Genomic DNA, 17443 nt, shown 5'->3' with positions numbered 1-17443 from the left:
TCTTAAATCCGCTAGTTATGGGTAAGATTGTTTTGAATTATTCTAATTTTGAAGCTAATTCAGTAGATAAAGGAATAGAAAATTATATGAATTAGACTGATATTTCCATTTGTAATACTTAAAAGTGCATTGCTAAGAATGATGTAGTAACACAATAGAAATGCCAAGTACGTATGTATTATGAAAAAAAGTGAAATAATAAAAAAAAACGAAAATCATAACATGAAACGGCAAATTCAAAGGCTCAACACAACAAACAAACGGAAAATAGCTGACATATTTCTGATTTAGTACATGTATTTCTTCATGCTTCTTATGATTGATTTAACATTGTTTCAAAACTTGCTAAACCTTTCACTTGTATGACAGTCACAAAGAATTCCATAACCCATTATAAGTGCACATGAATTATTCTACTCCACTCGCCATCCAGTTATTATTTTGGTCGTGTTGCGCAGACTAAATATATTGGTACTGTTGTGTCCTATTTTTTTTTTTTTTCTATTTGCTTGATTTGCTTTTGAATGCCAATTTTTAAGATATAATCAGCGCTCTAAGCTCTCCAGTATCTATAAATATTTTTCAGTTTATTCAGATCGCTGGTTATTATGATATGTCTTGTAAAATATCAAGGGAAATCAAATACGCGATCTGTTCATGTCTTTTATCACTATAATCGTCTTTGATATAACAGATTTATTGTTTGTTGATAACTTTTTTGACAAGAAAATGTAAATCTTGATGATTAAATCTTCGAAGTAATTTCTTGCCTTTTATCACCATATTCAATTTTATTTGTATCGATTAATTGTTTGCTGGTAAACTTTAGTTATTCAATAAAAAAACGCGGATTGCAAAAAAATAAAGCATTTAATTGATGACGTCAGCGATGTAGTATGATCTTCTTCTTCGTACGTTAATTGGCCTTATTTCCATTATTTTATTCGAGCGTCAATGATGAGTCTTTTGTAGATGCGCGTCTGGCGCAAATATAAAATTCCAATCATGGTATCTATGATGAGTTTATTTTTATATTGTATCTGCTATCCCTATATTCATCTGTACTATCACTGAGTGATTATTTGTTGGAACCCTAGCTTAGCTAAATAAAAAATCATATTCAGAATTATGTCCAGTTAAAAAATTACAACTGTGGTGATCTTTCAAAATAAAACTTAATTCTAAAATATATTTGTTATTTATGTATTATTATCATTTTGTTGGTTATTTTCTTTGGTTACATCTTCTGACATCAGAATCGGACTTCTCTTGAACTGAATTTTAAATGTGCATATTGTTATGCGTTTACTTTTCTACATTGGCTAGAGATTTAGGGGGAGGGTCGAGATCTCATCAACATGTATAACCCCGCCGCATTTTTGTGACTGTCCAAAATCAGGAGCCTCTGGCCTATGTTAGTCTTGTATTATTTTAATTTTAGTTTCTTGTGTACAATTTGGAAATAACTATGGCGTTCATTATCACTGAACTAGTATATATTTGTTTAGGGGCCAGCTGAAGGACGCCTCCGGGTGCGGGAATTTCTCACTACATTGAAGACCTGTTGGTGACCTTCTGCTGTTGTTTTTTTTATGGTCGGGTTGTTGTCTCTTTAATACATTCCCCACTTCCATTCTTCATTTTATTAGATATAAAACAAACACATATTTTTTTCAACATTAAATACAACATCAGACGTCACTATAAGATGGAAAATCAAACTACAAAGAAACAATAATGAAGTGATATTACATACTTACCTCTTATGTGGCATATGTTAAGTAAAATAAATGTCATATTACATAAAATTTGTTTCTTTTATTAGTATAAAGATTATGCATGTCAAGGTCACGTTTAGATAAATCACCTCATGTGATCACATTGTCGTCTATCGGTCTTAGGTGGATAGTTGCCTGATTATAGTAATAACAATCTATTTTACACGTATCAGCAATTACATCATATCTCCCTATTGTCATATATATCGTTGCGCTATGATTCAAAACTGTTCCGTCCTTCTCTAACATTGTGTATTGCTACTTGCTGCACATACCGTGCGCGTAATGATGAAAACCTTAATTGTAAACTAAAATCACATAGCGTACCGTTAGCCCAACATTTTATATGATTCCATACCGTATGATGAAATGTGAAAGCCTTTTCTTCCGTGAGGTCTTACATTTTCTTGATATATCATTGACACTCTCTCATACCATGTAATGATCTTGAATCAAACAAATTGATATTTTGCTTACTGTCACTAATTTTCGTTTATACACACGTCCATACTGTATGTAAGACATTTTGAAAGTTCATAAAATGAATATATTTAAGTTCCAGCTAAATTACTGTATAAGATAACGCGTTAATAGAAGACAGTGAGGGTATCACCAGTCCAGTAGCCAGTACTGGCATGAAAATACGGATATTTTGTGTTATTAACATTTTCTGTTACAAAATGTTAGAAATTGTTATAAATAAAGGAATGTTTCTCCGTCATGCAAAGCTCTGATTCCTTTCACAAATTTAGCTATGCTTTTTGGACCATTCGGATTATAGCTCTCCATCTTTTATATAAGCTTTGGATTTCAAATATTTTGGTCACGAGCATCACTAAAGAGACATGTATTGTCGAAATGCGCATCTGGTGCAGACAAATTGGTACCGTTAATGTTATTAGATTTGTATATTTGCATTACTAGTATGATATGGTGTGATAATTGTTCAAACCGAGCTAATGACGTGTCAAAAACTCACAAATACACATTGTATTACATTCTAACGACCTTAATGGGTGTTTTATTCAATTATAAAACATAATTGGTATTGAACTTCCTTATTGCCATTTTTATCAAAATTTTCTGTAGAGGCTAGAGGACTGTTTTGTAAACATGATACCATAAAACAAGAGTTAATAGACCATTGTTGCTTGTGTTTACAAATTAAGAATACAGTTTTACTCAAAATTTTGAACTTAAATACCAACATTTAAATTGTTTTTCATTTTTATAAATGTCTCAGATGATGACTATCTATAGAATGCAATTACATATTATACCTGTTCTTAGATTATAAGAATAAGGACATGGAGATAGCATAACTAGCCATGACTATCCATTCGATACTAATACGCAATGATGATTTAGGTCTAGTGTATTTATCAAAATGAGTTGTCTTACATTATAACAAGAAACATTTCGTCGCTGGGCTTCTAAAATGTCGTATATGACTTTTTTGGCTGAAAATACTTTTTGACACCAATGGTCTGGGCGGGAGGAAATCTTTGTTATCACAAAATAGCATACAGTTAGACCAATCAAAATGTGTGAAATAAGACATATTACAAAATTGCCAATGTCAGTTGTTTGTAAAGTTTGCTTCCAAAATGTTGTAAGAAAACTTGAAAATCGTTCTAGAATGGTTTTGGGAAAAAAGTAATTGTACATTTCTTTATTTCTGTGAAAATAATTTAAGTTCTTGGATAATCCAGAAGTGTCAACGTTTTTATTTAACTGCTATTTACAAAAATGTTCAAGTTCACATACGACATTTTGGAAGCATGCATATATGCACATATATTTGTTCCATTTATGAAAAGGTATTTGATAAATCAATAAAGTATTTCAAATATTGTTTCCCTAGCCATGTTAACACAAGGAGATAAAATTTGAATTGCTTTTATTGATTTTCGACAAATAATGAAGTTTTAAACACATATATGAAACAAACAAAATCAACCCAGTCCCCCTAACGTATGAACTGTCAAGATTGAATATTAACATTTTATTGAATATGAAACAAACACACCAACATTAACAATTTTCTAATTAAACTCATGTACTGATTTATATCGTACAGCTAAAGAACAAATGCTTTTCAAATATATTGACTATCTTCCTTTTTGCGATTTACGGCTAACCGTGTTGTAGATATAATCATGTTTATGGTAAAAAAAGTAAAACCTCCTAATATCTTCACATTTCTTGTTTGTTGCAATTCTATAGGTACGAATTAATCAAATCGCAGTTAATTGTTCATATCAAAAGAGTTTCGAAATTGAAAGAGACACGAATTACCAAGTCCACAAGAGTCAAGGTACGGATAATAGTTAACACAAGTGACTTGGGATGAGTTCACTTAGGTACTTAACGATTTTTGTTTATCTAACACCATACTTAAGATATATATTGAGTACAAAAAGTTAGACTATTCAATTGAATTGTATCTCATGTCATGTTGAATTTTACTTTACAAACTAAGTAGTCTTCAACAAAGTGTTTCTTTTATTACTCAAAATTGGTACTTGATTAATAAAGGAGCGTTTGGCTCTTTTGTACTAAAAGATTTTTTTTTTTTTTTTTTTTTTTTTGCTTCTTATAGTATTTGTGTATTCAAACTAGTTTTGACAAGTTTGATATATTTTGATATACGAAATGTTGATTAACTTTGTCAAATGCAATGTTATGCTCAATCTATTCGGAAACATTGAACTTATCAGTTTCAATTAAATCATAAGAAAATCATAGTATATTCATTTATCTTTTATGAATTCTTGATTTGAAAATTGAACAATTAAAAACAACTTGCTCGAGTGAATGAATATTAAAAATATAAGCAGGTGTTAAATGGTTTTTTGACAAACAGAGATGCACTGAGGTAAAGTTTAACAGTACTGTAAGACAAACAGTACTTTCGTATGTTTGCTCCTTATCGCTGTAACTCTGGTATTACAGTTTGATTTATGTGTGTGTTAAATATCATATTATATACATGCATCTGGTTTAAGAAACTTTTCACATTTCACTGATTAGACAATAATTGTCAAAATGCGTTCCTGGTGCAGAAATACTAGTACCCTTAATATTTTTGACCAACACTTCATTTATTTACCAGGAATATCAAAACAAATGCTTAAATATATTACAATAGTACAGTGTATTTAATACATATTCCATGCATTCATGTTTCCTTCTCTGAGCATAAGAGTGATGTCTGCAATCGTTGTGTCCGGAAATTCAACTCCTGATTTAGGTTAATAGTGATAGGTTCTCTGTTGGCCAATTAAACTTTTAAATCAAATGTTTTAATATATATAGAGTTGAACATTTTTAAGAGAGGATGAAGAAAATATGCTTGATTGCCATCGCCCTACGCAAACTTCTTTTTCTCCTTTACTTCTACAACATACTAACTCCATAGAAAAATCGGTCATATTTATGTTTTCAGTATATCACTTTTTTACCTCATCTTTCCCTGTGGCTTCGATTACCACACTCCATCCACCGTTCTTACGTTCCATTACCCCTGTCCAACATCTCATTTAAGGACGTCAATGTATACATTACTTTCGCCTTTCTGCGTATGCTGCAAAAATATATTTAAACTCCACTGGTTTAATCCAAAAGGATTTGTAAAACTCATATGTTATCTTTCTCATATAGTTGTATATATTATCATGTATATAAATATGCATAAAATATGTCTAATGTAAGTGTTGTGCAACAAAGAGTTCTTGTCATAAAATAAAAACATTGAGAAGCAGTTGAAAGGATATTGATGTATTTTATCCATTATTTAAGATTAAAGTTTTAAAATTGAATTATAAGTTTACAGATTAAATTTTCACATAACATGTATAAAGCATCGACACGACTTATTCGTAAATTCTTGAAACGTTGGCAGATTGAAATATTTATCGCATTGTCTGCAAAATTGAGAGTTTGATGGATTCGCAGCTTTGTATAAGATTTAACAGCTATAGTAGATATCACCCTGTAAGTTGTATAAGTTTGATATTAAATATTTAGATTGCTCAACACATTCAATGTTGCATCGTTAAGTGGTATGTCAACAAATTTTAGGAAAGAAAGTGTTTTGTATCATGTTTCTAATTATATGATAATCAATGATATTGGTGTTAGCATAATTGTCTACTTGTGACTACAAAGGTTACTCTAGTTTCAAGACGTGTTTTCAACTTTCAAGTAACAAATAGTTCTTCAGATCATCTACCAGTAACATCATAACTAACGTGAAGTACCTACTTCTTCTGCTATTTGCTACCTCACTCTAAACTCGTTCAACAAATCCATTAACAAAAATGAAGATACAGTGAATCGGATTAAAGCGTAGGAGCCAGTCATATTACTGTTTGATTTCTTGGATACCATAAACAAGTTATTACAGCAATTACTATAGATTTATAACGTTTTCTATAAAATATAAGAAAATGAATTTGTCTTTGCTAGTATTTCATATTGATGTGTGTGTGATCGAATAAGAGATGTTAGTGTGTGTATAATTCCAAAATTAGGTAAGTTTTTACATTTTATTTCTATGCTTTTAAAGTAAAATGCAATATTAAAACAAATTGTTAAATTGGCACTGAAACTTAGTTTCAGTATCACACCTGGAAAGTCTTATAATTTTGTCAAAGCAGTATCTTATAATCTTACTTATGTTTCAATTGTTTAATTTGATATCATTATTAGCTTCTTATCCTGCTATGGGAACCTTGGATGTCCTGAATGCAATATAACGATTTGTTTGGTTCAAACAAATGGACAAACGTTTAATATTATTAGGTGTTTTGTGTAGAAACACAAATATTCAGACATTTTGTTTCAAATTATATGCAATATCGATATGGTTATGAATAATATATGTGTTAATCTAGTTAACTGTGAATTAACGTGGGTCTATTTGTCTTAAAATAAAAACATCCATGAACATTTCTTCCTCATAATTTGTTCTTTTCGCAACCCTTTTAAAGATTTAAAAACAGCTTCACACATGCAGGTTAATCCTGCTTCACATGTGTTAAGTATATTAAATTAATAAGTTTTATTTTAGCGGTGTGTAAATTTTCGCTTGTGTTCGTGCATAGAACAAATCGCCAAAATAATTTCAGCCATATTGTATGTGAACATGCAAAGGTATTGATAAAAGATTTGAATCCGCCAAAATAATAACCGCCAAAATATTTCGTTTACCTTATTCAGAACAAATCGTATTTTTACACTAGCGAAAATAGCCCGTTATACCATAGTTTGACTTAATAAATAATAATGAAAGATTGCGTAAATAATTAACGGTATCAATATCAACGGAAAATTCGTAAACGTCCAACTACCTCAGTTGTTATGGTGTATTTACTTTTCAAAGTCCTGGATCAGCAACTGGTCAGTACTGAGATAATTACACCAAAAGGACTCAGGCTGACATTCGAACAACAATGGTATCGATCTAGTACTAGTAAATTCTAAAAAAAAACATAATACTTTCGTGCGTCCCTTTATGTTATTTCAGGAAGGAAAAAGGCATTAACAATTAAGTATGTGCGTGTGTCATCTTCAAGATAGAAAAAAGGTTCCTTCCATTTAAAGATATGATAACCATTCGATGCAATGTTTTACAAAAAAAGTATGAAATGCAACTACATTTTTTAAAGTTGTGTTATAGATCTGAAGATTATTGTTTTACTATCTCAAACAAATTAGTTTATACGGTACTGTTGGTTTTATCCAATTTTGATAATTGTGCTATCGTAATTTTAACATGTTTCAGATTTTGGGTTTTCCAACTCAAGCTTAACTGATGCAGAATATTGTGTTCACAGATACGATATCCTTTGTTTGGTCAAGCTTCACACTTCAGGACATAAAATGACCAGTTTTTGTTGTTATGTTTTTGTTTTTTTTTCTTGTTGGTGATTTCATTTTCTTCCAAAAGTCTTAATCATTCCGTGTAGATGATGAATAAAAGCACAATCAATTACTCGAATGATGTTATTATGGTTAAGGCCAGCAAACCGGATGTATCATTTATACCTTAAAGAGATTTAGTTATCTGTTTCGGAAATGAATAATTTATAGACACGAAATAATTGCGTACATTGGTAAAAACATATGAGCTCAAGGCATTAACAGTTTAGTTGATATTAAATATAACAAATTCATTACTTCTGTCCATTCATCGGTACACAATATATAGAAATAAAGAGACTTTATTAAATTGACTACTATCAACCAGAGTTCAAATGACGAGGAAGTAAGCAATTAAAAAAATTAAAAATCTTTTAATATCCTTCAATGATGAGAACAATTTTAAGTTAAGTCAGACTCCTACATGACAAATGTTAAAAAAAGGGATTTAGACAAGAAAACCATCAGACTTATATATATATATATATATATATATATATATATATATATATATATATATATATATATATATATATAAATAAACTTTTGAAAAAGAAACATGATGTACATGAATCGACGACAACCAATGACTGATATAGTTAGTATGCATTACAAGTTGATGCAGTATGCATGATGATGTAACAGTTTGCGAAAAGTTAAAAGGAACATAGATCGTACACACTTAACATCTTATATGTAATGAAATATTATGCTGAATGTTGTCCATAGTACTGGAATGATCAAAGTTTACTCATGCAAGGTATTTCCTTAATTCAAACAAAGATAAATTCTACACAATTTTTTAAAAGTGAAAATTTAACATAGTGGTTTCACACTTGTGTATACGACGAAACTTGTATTCTTAACTTCGAAACAGCGAAACAGTTGATGTGTATTCTAAAAACACAAGTATTGATTTGATCATCCCACAAATTTCGTGATAACATATTTTATTTATTGAGGACAATTCTTAATACACTGTCAGCTTTGCTACTCAATAATCAGTTGTATGTCTCCAACTGTAATATGCGTTATGTAGAGTAGGTTAAATCTATTTTATAGATGATTAATATCCGACTTCACATCACGCAATCATAAATAACTGATCAAGTTTAGATGAATATGTAACACGTTGAAAACAGACTTTGTTAACATTAAACTTAACATGTAATAGAAAGGCAACAACTTTTTTATAAAACGATATGAAGAAAGTTCACGTTGCTGTCTCATTATGCATGTTAAGGAATCACTCACATCCAATTTATGAATGAAAAACCTTTAATACACTGACAGCCATAAAATCACTGAAAGAATAATTAAATAGATACTGAAATGACACTACATTGTTAATACTGTAAGATTGTCATTAAAAGATATCATTTTAAAAACGTTACGTAATACGAAACTCTGTCAACTTGATGACAAAATATTAAAATTCTTATTCAAGCTAACAAATAAACACCATTATTAGATTAATCTTGTTTAGCAGCTTTAGGTTATAAATCTTCTTCGGTATAATGTGATCATGGACGGTAATCTTATCGAAGCACTTTACTACGTACATTGGAAGGACTGGTAGCAATTGGCATTAACTTTAGAAATATGTTTGTTACGATGAATCATGGCTTATACATTCGAAAACAAATATTTGTTTATATACTATTTAGATTGAACTTTTAGACGTTAAGAAATGAAATAAGCCTTCGATGCCTTTATACTGAGATTCCGTTCAAATTGTCAGTTGTCAATCTGTTTCGTCATTAGGTGTTGTATGTTTCTTCCATGTTTGCATCTCTTTCCCCGCTTTTTAATTTAAATATCATGTTTTGATATGACTATACTGTGTACCATAATAATTGGGGTTTTGAAATCCTCGATTTTTAAAAAAGAAGAACATCAAATTTTACGAACAAATCTAAACCGTGATATATCGTTTCCATATAGTTGTATGCATGTTCAGACAAGCATAACACTAGAACACAGATCTAAATGCAGTGTATTCATAAACTACAAATATAAACGCACTTCTTTGTATTCAAGTAAAAAGTAAAATCACAAAAAAATGAGCCCGAGGAAAATAAAAAAGGAAAGTCCCTGATCAAATGGCAAAATCAAATGTTCAGACGCATCAAACGAATGGATCAAAGCGATATTCAATGGATGAAGTAATGCAAATCCAACTTCTCCATTTGCAGTATGGATGGTTGTCTATCAATTTGATGTAATACGACAATAGAACAAAGAAATAGAAGCAAATAGAAAGCTTATTTCATTTCGAGAAAATTCTATCATTTAGTCTGCGTTGTTTGATTTTTTCTTTACATGAGGTGTTATAAAACAGCGGAGAATTAATAACTTTGTATTGAATGAGACACCTCCTGGAGCTTACATTAAAAACCAAGTGTTCGTAAAACAGCTAAATATCTATAATCTAACTTACAATGTATTTTAGTATTTAACTCTGCAGGCAGCATCAACATGCATTTAATAAAGTAAAACGTTTCAGTATAATGAATGTCATATTCATTATTACAATATATCAAACTAGAATTGTGTCTTGAAGACACCATTACATCCTCAAATTTACATTTACAATGTGTCAATGTCCAGTAAATTGGTAAAAAAGTAGCTTATTATTTACAAAAAAATGACAAAATACACAATGTATCAGATTTTAAAATAAAGTCCCCATTATGGACCCAATATATTTTCCAAACAAATTGAACTGTTTCATATTTGTCATGTCTGTAGCCTGTTATATCAGACTATACAGTATGGATTTTTTTTCCCGTTTTCGTCTCAAGCAAAGTTTAGGTTCATATCGTAATGACACGAAGTAAAATCACAAAAATACTGAATTTCGAGGAAAATTCAATCGGAAAGTCACTAATCACATGGCAAAATCAAATGACAAAACACATCAAACGAATGAACAACAATTTCATATTCCTGACTTGGTACAGTCATTGCCAAATATTGAAAATGGTGGATTGAACCTGGTTTTATAGCGCTAAACCTCTCACTATTACAACAGTCTCATCAAATTCCGTTATATTTACAACGATGCGTGAATAAAAACAGACATAATAAATAAAATAGTCAAAATATATATAGCAGTCATCACTGTGTTACAATCTTAACACAAACAATTTTACAAAAAAAGCACACAAGAATCTATCAAATTAAAAACACATGCATTGCTTCGCGTGTCTGACGTCAGAAAATTAATACGTCACATAGGAAGAAATTTTGTCGTTCAATGTTTACACACAAAACAATTTAATAATTTCACATGGGAAATGTTAGCATAGAGGGTTAAAAAATCAGAAGTACGTTAGAATTTATTTCAGAAATAGACACAGATTTTAAATTGTTAAGAAGTTCTGTAAAATTTATAAAAAATCCAGAAGAAGAACTTATTTCTGCAATTCATTTGAAAGTTTTTCGAGTCATTGGTTTTAATTCTACGAAGTATTTAAATAAGCCAGATTTTCTATAACCACACGGAATATTTAGGTCGGCTTTTGCATCATATGATTTATATCAATATGCTGTTTATTAATCTTGTTGAAAATTTATACAAATCCGTCCAAATGTCAAAATATTAATGTAAGAAAGACAAAAGATGAATACACTCCTTGAAAGCTTAGTAGGAATTAAAATGATATTTACAATGAAAGTTAAGACAACTGATGGTGTTGTGAAAAGGACAGATAATCAGTCGGTTTTTACTCTTCTGATTTACTTCGAGAAAAAACCTCAGAGAATTCACATGATTTTTTTCATCATTTCTAACAAGCCATGTATACCTTAACGTCAGGAAAACTTAATAAAAGTCATATTTTATCAAATTTATGACTACTACCAAGTTAATGTTATATTAACCGATAAACTTATAAATGTTTTTTTTAAATATTCCATTAAATCAACATTACGCAATCACTTCACTTTCCAACAAAAATAAGTTAAAGGTCAGAAAGTTAAGTTTTAAATTACTCATTAATACTAACAAAATAAACTTGGAGTGTTCGAATTTCTACGGAAGACAACTTGGTTCATACATATACAGAGATGTGTTGTTGTTTTTTTTTTACGTCAGGTGCTTTATGAATAAAATATAGCAATGACGATTCACATTGCAACACTGTATATTCAGAGTACGACACAATATTTCTGAAGATTTGCACTGAAGAAGTAAAGTCCTACTCTATAGATATATTGTCAAGTCTAGCGCTGTAGATAAATGAAAAATTTTCGCGTTATATAAAGCGCTTAACTTTATATATGCAGCGCGGAACTTTGCCTGTAACATGTGTAACGCGCTACACTTCAAGTCTCTAGCTTGACCTTTGAAAACGTTAATGTTTCATCTACCTTCGCTTTAAGATATCTTCGATGACCTGTGATTTGGGTGAAAACTATTGAAAATATAAGGTATTGAGTTAAATATCTACACAATATAATGTTTATAAAGTTTCAAGCCGGTTTAACTTCATGGTAGACTACATAAACTCAGCAAAATGATGTTCAGATACGGATTTGACGAACTGACGTTCATATGATATAGTGCAAAGTCTATACATGTATTATATTTTCATATACAACTATCCTATATTCGTTGAAAAAAAAATATGATATCTTGACCAAATAAACCTTGTAGTTTTTTTTTTGTGTTTTGCCAATTGACATTCACTAACCGTTGTTATTTCAAATAAACAAGCACAACTTTTCATTAACATTATTTCAGTATATAACATTGATGATAGGTCATTGCAAGGCCTTCGAATATACAGAACCCAATAACGTATAGTAAGCTATAACAGACCATAGCGTGATAAAATGTGAACAAAAATTAGAAATAAAAAAGAGAGTCAATGGCCTGATTCATTCTGATGAATAACGAGAAACAAATGATGCATACATAAGCCAACGATTTGAACTATATTAAAAGTTTCTGATGTCGTAGAGGTTCTGAACTATTTATTAAGTCTGTATGAATAGTAAAACACTCCATACGAGCAATCATTAATATTTAGTTGGAAAGGACTTGTCTCATTGAACGGCACTTAATACTTAAAACACATTTAAAGATAAAAAAGACACATAGCACTCGCAATGCCCGAAGGCTATTGATGACTTAATTTCAATAGTTAAATATATTGTAATTTTTAGACTCAGCTACAAATCCATGAGAAACAAACGCAACAAGCATACAGATTTCATGAAACAATATTTTAATTCATGAACTTGTGCAGTATCGTTTTTACAGGATTTAGCACCGCATGTATTCAAATCAGCTAACATTTAGATATTCCATTTATACCTGTTGAGACAAAACAAACGTAATTGTAATGATACAGACTATATCAAAAGATCTTATTATAATCTTAAATTGATAACTATTAAGCATATGTATATTTCAATGATCAAAAGGTTCATATGGATCTTGCTGACCCTATTATCTACATGACTGTAGAATTACTGATTTTGAATACCTTCTGCAATTATGTTTATACGTGTGGATGTCTTCATACGATATTATTCATTTAGTTTGTGTTGCATGTAAATGAGAACAGTATCAATTGAATCTTTGAACTAATATTGTAAGAGGCAAATGTTTCAAAGTTTCTGCCTTTGCACCTTACATATGTATAAATATGGCTTAAACGTAGAAGTACAATAGATGCTACATGTTTTAGTCATGTTTGTATCATATTGGCTTTTGTCCAATATTGACCTGTTCAGTGATTATAAATTAAAACATTACGGTGCATTGTTTTTAATTAAATGCTCAAGTAAATCATTTTTCTAAAAATGAATACAGACTTTACTAATTAGGCAGGAACTGTTTCGGCTAACTGACTTATTTCCAAGAATGAACACTTAGTATGCATGATCATGATCAAACAATATATCAATTAATTTGAATAGGACGGGTAATTAAATATCATTTATAAACGTACTTGGGGAGAATGTACAATGCACTTCTGATGATTAAAGTACATATAAATTAATTATGAATATGAACAAGATATTAATGAGAATATAAAAATGAAAAAGAAACTCATCAACACATTGAAATAAATATGATATCAACAAATATTCTATACCAACAAGAACTGTTCATTTCATTTGCTCTATATCCCAATTGATGTAGCTACGATGCGTTATCAATTCATAGGAACTTCTCAATATCTGTCACATTTGTCTTCAACCAAATATACCATGAGTTAAAAATGATACGCTGAAAATATAAGATAATTGGACTGATGATAATTGTTATTGATGTTATATTTTTGTCCGTGTTGATGTGAGTATATCAGTGAAATATTATATGAATCGTTTTGTCTTTACTGCTGATATACTAGTATTCTTGTTCAAATAAAAAAAAAACATTTGTCCTCTTTCGTAGCACATGTTTTTTCTCTGCTTACAGGCATTCACTGCCAAGAAACCTGAATGGAACAACTGCACGGTGACATGTAGTTCTTAAATTTTGTGTCAGTTGATCTCGTATAGACAGTTGTCTTAATGTCAAACATATCGCATCTTCTAATTTTAATTCATATTTAGAGCGCTTGCAATGCAAATTTTCTTACATCTTTCAGGCATCAGTCGTGTCAAAACAATCTTTCTGTGCTAATTATTGAATTCGATCAACATTTTGCTTACACAAAACCTTCGATATAAATCTTATACAAAAGTATATCATTGAAAATGCTGCATTAACAAAACATGTTATTATGATTGTTGCTTTCAATGCAAAATCTAATATATCCAAGAAATGTATCTATTGAACAATGGTTTATACAAACCAAATTTCAAACATTCTCGAGACATCGCTAATATAAACTATTATAAATTTATACAAAAATGAAAGTCACTGAAGGCTTTTGAGCGCGAACAATACAATCAACTGTATAATGAAATTTTAAATTAAACATTTGTTCTGTTAAAAAGGTATCAAATGAATATCATAATTTTATTTTTTTTTAAGCACGATTAATTTTGTTAAAATTTTGAAAAACTATTTTATCTCATTTTAAAAACCAGATGTTGAATATACTCGATCACGATACATGATGACGTTTCTGTTCATATAAATGCAGTACTATTAGTCGCAAATATATGTGCACCTATAATGGTTTACTTTTATAAATTGTTATTTGGATGGAGAGTTGTCTCACTGGCACTCACACCACATCTTCCTATATCTACATACTTGTGTCGTGGGTAGTGGGGGTTAGGGTTCGAAGACAGATATCATACAACTGAGTTCAGGTTCATGATTTTCTAATTTGACTTGTTATACGAAATATATAGAATTAATTTTCTCTTATAAAACGATATATATAGGTTTGCTATCATATATTTTTATCAAGCGTATACAGTTTTTAAATATTCTTCTTTTTTGTCAAAATATTAATGTAAGATTGGCAAAAAATGAATTACGTTTTTGTAGATTAGTCTGAATGAGAACATTATTTAAAACTGAAGTTGACACACATGATAGAGTTCACAACCTAATCCCATTGAAGTAAATATATCAAAGAAAAAAGGATAGAACTTCTAAGAATTAAATTAGTTGTATGGACGACCTTAAGAAGAACCAATAGAATGACATGCAGTTACTTTTAGAAATAAGACCTACTTACCTAATACCCATAAACTATACAGTCTGGTTTTTGCATGGAAAGTAGTAATAAGTGCTATAGGAGTTTTAACATATTTAAACATTAATCCGTAAGATTGGATAAGTCGAATGAAATAAGTGTCTTGCTATAATGATGTTTAGGACACACGAGGATAACGTGGTGTCTGCAAAACATTTCGAACATTTGTTTAATGTCTAGGAGATTAAAAAGTGGGGATTATTTGTTTAAACACTGAACACTTAGGTCGGCTTTGTCTCATAAGCAATTATGGTAATATTTGATACAATATTTTAATCATGTTAAAAATCAATGTAATCCGAATAAATATAGTTGACAAAAGATGAATTCATACTTTGGAAGCTTAGTCTGAATAGAAAAAATATTTAATATATAAGTCGACATCATGATGGAATTTGCAACCTAATCTCATTGAACTAAATATATTACAGAAAATCAGTAAAGAACTTCAAAGAAAAGAATTGATTGTATAAACATGCTCTACAAACGCAAAAAAACTGTACAACATACCATTAAACCTAGTACCAATACGTAGTCTTTTAAAAGTATTAACCGACATGTTTTTTATGCAGAATAGATATAGCTGTTGTAGGTTTAAAATAACACATCTGTAGCAACAGCAACGCCTTCATATGCAGAATATACTTGATACGATATAACAGGGCTTGTATTTTTTTACTATGATGTCGTCGGTAAAGTTTTACTGCTCACAAGGAAGTTTTAAAAAGAATGAAGTTGTGAAGTTGAAATCATACTTTTGTAAGATTTACGTATGTCATCACGAGTTAGTTGACCTTTACGGAATTTCATTTTCATAGATGGTATTGTCCTTATGTTGCAACTACAATCCCATCCCCTTACTCCAAATTTGACCTACCTCTTTAGACTTATTAACTGGAATGTATTTATACGAACGACGTGACGGGTGCCATATGGTAACCAGGATCTGATCTTTTTGCCCTACCAGAGCACATGAGATCACCAGAAGTATGTTGTGGGGTTCGTGTTGCTCAGCCTTTCAGTTTCTATGTTGTGTACTGCATTATTGTTTGTCTGTAGATCACTTATGTATAATGAATCAGAATTAGACCAACCTGTATTGCTTAGATCAATTCATTTTTTTTCCTTTTGACGAAAGAAGAATACAAATATGCAATCCACAATAGATTTTAGGAGCACCTGGCATCACATACATTATTTTAATGTGGTTCGTGTATCTCAGCCGTCCCTTTTCCACCTTGTAGTAGATGTACTGTTGTTTGTCTGTGTGCCTTTTCTTTCAAGAAAAGACCCTGGAAAGTTTGTTATATGATCTTGAAAGTCCCTTCGGTATTATTTGCCTCTCTTTAAAATGTCAGTCAGTTTATGTGTAGATATTTTTTCAGAAAAAAATGAATTTGTAAGCAAAAACTGTTGTTTCGAATATGTACTACACCAGCTACAAAAGAAACATTAAATGATAATTTAAGAGAAATACTTTTTTTCTCATCATTAAAACAAGATTTGTGAAGATATTTTCTATGCAATCAAAACCAATGCGTAGACTAATCTGCCAGCTATGAATAACATTTATTGTGACTCTGGAATCTTAGTTAGGCATTAGTTTTACAAAACGTCTCAGTCAATTTAAGTATAAATATTTTTCATTTAAAATTCCAAAAACAAAATTCTATATATCTAAACTAACACTGCTTCCTATAATGTATTGCAGCAATTGCAACAAAAATCTCACACGATGTACTAACAGTAATAAATATTTCCTTGTCAAAACAGCTAGAACTTTAAAGATGCAAAGTGTAGACTAACATGCCAACAAGGTCTGACATTTATTGTGACTGTTTTATCTCAGTTTAGCATAAGGTTAACAAAAAGTCACTTTATGTGAAGATATTTTTCATTTAAAATTCCAAAACTAAATGCTGTGCATTACAGCAATAACAATAAAAATCTTACTTGCTTAACTTCGAGTAATAAGGATGTTCCTTTGAATAACAGCTATAACTGCATTTGTATATAGGCGTTTTATATGCAATTAAAAGCAAAATGTAGGCTTATATGCTAACAAGG

Source organism: Mytilus galloprovincialis, chromosome 7 (assembly GCF_965363235.1).
Source record: "Mytilus galloprovincialis chromosome 7, xbMytGall1.hap1.1, whole genome shotgun sequence".
Lineage (NCBI taxonomy): Eukaryota > Metazoa > Mollusca > Bivalvia > Mytilida > Mytilidae > Mytilus > Mytilus galloprovincialis.
This window is presented reverse-complemented; position numbering follows the sequence as displayed.